Here is a 5,112-nt window from a genome sequence, read left to right on the forward strand (position 1 = left end):
ACTTCAAAATGGCCTCTTAAATCTAAAAACCAATGATCATTTTGAAAATATATCTTGAACTATATGCGGTCCCAAATTTTGAAGTTCATTTGTCATTGCAAACATAAATCTTAATGTCCAACATTAATAGCTATAGGCACATAGATCAGTATCTCTGTCAGAAAAGACCCTATTTTTGCACAATTTTCTGTTCCTTGATATTCACATTTGGCAAAAGTTTATGATTATTTCATAACTTTATATAATATTAATTTATAATTGAAACTACAAAAAAAATTCAACAACCTTTGACAATAGTGATGAAATCTAATAACACTTACAAGATTTATGTGAACATGGTTTTGTATTGGAAGATTTAATAATACCCCAAATTCTAAAAAATGATAGACTAGTCAACAATTTCCTCATTTAAGAGCACAAGAGATAAGAATGAACTCAAGTACAAAAGAAATAATCTACTTCATTAGTTACTTCTTGGAGGCAACTTGGAGATGTACATGTGTCTGAGTCAAGAGCAAGCAAAGAAGCGACTTGAATCAAGTGATTAAATTCATCAATATGTTTAGTAATCCTAATTAACCTTGTAAGCAATGCCTTGGACTTTCTCCAAACATCCTCACAACACTCGAATGTCCTTCTCTTGCATCTTCATGCAGGGCAGTATCCCATTTACTATTCACATAGTATAACATTTTAGGTTTGATTCTCAAATATGAAATCTGCATGTCCAACTCTTGCAACCACATGTACAACTAAATTCTGACTCGAACTCATGACCTGTTGCATAACGTTAATAGTCTCTTCTATCAGAGATTGAATGTCACTAATATTCTCTTCTATTAGAGATTGAATGCAACTGATATTCCCCAAATGGGTTGCCTCGAAAACTCTCAAATCCATTAATTCCCATTGTTTTGCCTCTTCCATCCTCTCCTGATTTATAGTTATGATTGCCTGAAATTGCACATATACGAGCAACTTTGACAATCTGAAAGTGATCCGCCAAAAAACATATGATCTGCATGCATTAGTTTCTATTGATATCAGTGGGTGCAAAATAATATTTCCAAACTTGTAGAGTGGATGTAATCAACACTTCAAAAAAAATGGATATGAAATACTAAAATGAAGATACAACATGTAGTGATCGAAGTTGTGATAAGAAGGCTTAAAAAATTAATAGTAAAAAAATCATTATGCAACAAGTTAGAAATAAGAAAGTAAGCAATGTAGTAAATTATGAGAGAAAAGAAAAAATGCTAGTTTAATGGTTTAAATAGAGCTGAAAATGCATCACAAAATCATTAATAAATATAAGAAAAGTTCCTCATAAGCACAAAAGACAATAATAGAATAAATGGAGAATGAAGCTCACGATACGGTAAGAGTTCTTGTTACATTCCAACTCTACACAACCAACCAACTAGGAGGACATTTCCTGGATTGAATTCAATGATGCCACAATTGGTAAATTATGACGCCAATAATTAGAAATCTTGTAAACAAATTCAATCCCGCACAATTGGACACCAATAACAAGAATTGCCAAAAAAAGTTAAAACAATCACAAAATTGTCCCACAGTTACAGTTTCCCTTCCAGTTGGCTTGTGCAAGAACTATCCATAGAGCTCAAGGCTTAACAATGGATGCAATCGCTTTCAATCCTTCCAAAGTACACCAACACAGACTTGTGTACACTTCTCTATCACGCATACGGAATATAAAATTATTGTCTATGTTGTATAAATTAGAACACCAAAACTTCAAAGTGTCTGAGAAGGTGAAAACAAAAATACATCTACAAACCTCAACACAATGGATAATGCAATACGGTCTACCTGTTGCAACATCAAATGATATTACTATATGCTCCTTAAACACCCGTAGCTTAATCTCACATGCCCAAGAAATCACTCATGACCATTCTCTAATCATTGTCACTATACTTTGCTTGCAAGAAACCAGAACCAACAACATTGAACACTTGACATTGCTAAATCATAACTTCAATTGCTACAGCTCATTCAATATTCACGGTCTCCTAACATGTTGGGACAAAAAATGCACTTTGTAAAATATTCAGACATTCATAATACACCACTTAGAATTAGTAATAATAGATCTTTTGCACATGCAAATTGCTTTACATATTATAAATTTGTACTCAATACCAACTGTGCCAATTGATGACTTGTTCACACTAGTCAAAAGCATCACCAATACGCTTCCTCCAGATTTAATACTCATACTTGTCGATAACTTCAACGTTAACTTGCTACATTCAACAAAGCAAGAAATAAAGCTTCTCAAATTTGTGCAACATCATAGCTTTTATCTTATTGTTGACAAGCCAACTACACATGTAGGAAGCATATTGGACCACTTCTGGATAAATAACATTGGTAATATCACTATCGAATTCATTGTCCTAGATACATATTGGACATACCACTTTACAATAGCAATACGTCTCCAGCTTTACAAAATAGAACAATACATTCCCATTCCATCTTGCAAAATAATGAGTTAAACTAATTACGTGAAACCCATTTCAAATACAAGTACTCCATCACTACTCATTATTACATACACCTTGCATACAACAAAAGAAATACTAAATCATACATACCTCGAGCAATCTTCCAAAGGACACTTCCAAATTACAAGCCAATTTACAAGTACTATAAGCATTGTATTTCTTTTTATAAAAATCCAGCTTATTATACTTTTACATTGTGCTTTTATGCATCTTCTAGTTACTCAAAATATCTATAACAACACCTCTCCTCTTCCTCTAACTCCTTTTTCTCTATTACTATGCTCTCCCCTACAGATCACGACTGCTAGAGAGATGAATGTTGAAGATAGAGTGCCTATTGATAACTTACAAGAGAGTCATCGATAAAAAAAGGTAAATACCTTTTAAATCATATGGAAAAAAACACAACACCTTCAATTAACAAGATCTACTTAAAAAATAATTGTACTAAACCAATGTCCATACATGCAGATTGAAATAAAAAACAACCCAACCATCAAGCATATTGGACATTTGCAATCAACAATTAAGAACTATCTTCGAAGGTGATGTTCTCATCACATATGGGCTTGCCTGCAAGAACAACTCAACGTCCGAGCATAAAATCTCAATTGCACACGTAGACCTCATTGATAGAGATGGACACATGACTACAACAACCAACACAACCAACACGTTAATTGATAAAATCCTGCCCTCATTGTTCCATGGGGCAAGTGTTTGTCTAGAGAACTTCATAATAACAAAAAAAAAAAAAACAATTTGAAAGAGAAGATGCTGATCACCTCTTACAATTGAACTAAGACACAAATATCCAAAAAAATTGCTACAGTTTGCAAATAAAAAAAGCTACCATCCGATACAAAAAATTCTTAGCTCATTCACTTACAACATGTTTATCCAATAGGTAGCTGACCACCCTTAAACATCACACACTAAGGAGAAAATTAAGCTTGGAGAAAATAAGTCAACCTTTACTATTTAACACTTTTAGTGTTGGAATGAAGCTTAGTATGTTATGTTTAAGTCATCTGTAGGTAGCCTCGGCATGCTTATCACATTGCATCAATAACAACCAACACAGTTTCAGCTCCAGATTCAAGATGGGCAACTTCCATCATATACTACTACTATAAGAAAACTTACTCAAATAGAAAAATGAAAATTATAATTTCCTAATACAATACTACATTCCACAAACTAACAAGCATCTTCTTTGTTGTTCTACAAAGGACTTTTGCAACAACACAAGAGTTAGCAAACTTGCTTCTACTCCTGAAGAACATTGTTCATAGTGGTGTACGAGGATATGGTGTTATCTGATTAGGATTGTCCACCTGAATTGCACAACTATAATGTGATAGAAAAAATGTCTTTACAATACAAGCACTCCATGCCTTTGCTTCTATAGATTGGAGTACGACATTCTTAAAAATGTTAAAATATACGCATAAGATTTAATAATTTTTATGACATACTTAACTATGCTTACACTTTAGCACATGCTCAAAAATATTTACATTAGTATCAGCCAAGCAGAAGGTAGGGACTCCTACTCCTCGAGAGCCCTTGTTTTTTGTTGTTCTCATATGTGACTTAATTAAAGCTAAGTTTTCAGATTCTCACCAATAATGATCCACTATGTAGAAGTTGTCACTTCTACTAGGTACAAATTGAACCACTATTGGAATTCCTAGCATCTAGTATTAGGTGACACCTTTTTTTGGCCACTTTTTGACCTATACACTTGTAATAGGTTCTATAAAGTGGATTGCTATTGGTGATAAGTTAAAACCATAGGTTTAAGTAGTCAAGTCACATTAAAACATAATATAGAAAATTGAATAATTTCAACATTGTGTAGTGCCTACCCTCGTTTACATTTTTCTGGACACATTGTTGCTATTATTATCGGACTATGTTAGACTAGTTTTATGTTGATGGATTAGCAACATTGTTTCTAGACTATTAGATATTGTGCTATGGATTCAGTTGATGTATGATGAGATTACTTAGACTCTACATTTCATATATGCATGATGATTATTAAATTGCTTTCAGTTATTGATGATGATTAGTTAGATGGTTTATTATCACATGTGTTTTCTTATGGATACTTACCCCATACTTGCATGTGTATGGTGTGCGTGTTTGTTTCTTATGTATGGCATTTCTGATGTGGTTAAGGAAGGGAGTTGTAGTCACCTGCTAGTCGGGATCTACACGATGCACCACTTCTTGTCATTGCCTATTTAGCTTAGCATATATATATTGTATGTACATGCATGGTTTTTATGCAGGTTGTAGGTACTGGGTATCGACTTCCTTGAATTGCTAGGATGAGCATACCCTATCGCACTATCTCAATGGTAAGAGAGGGGAGATAAATTCTCAAGTCCAAATCTTAAATCCTTAAACGTTTTGTCTTAAAAAGGTAGGACAAGTATCTAATATACTTTACCTTCCGAATGTGTCAGATGACATAATTCATGATTTTTAACCCTTTAGACTGATTTTGTATGGATTGTTCTATGATGGGTTTTCATATTTTATCTTGGAGGTCTATGGTGAA

This window comes from Cupressus sempervirens, chromosome 3 (genome assembly GCF_028749045.1).
Source record: "Cupressus sempervirens isolate cs-2001-9-10 chromosome 3, ASM2874904v1, whole genome shotgun sequence".
NCBI classification, from domain to species: domain Eukaryota; kingdom Viridiplantae; phylum Streptophyta; class Pinopsida; order Cupressales; family Cupressaceae; genus Cupressus; species Cupressus sempervirens.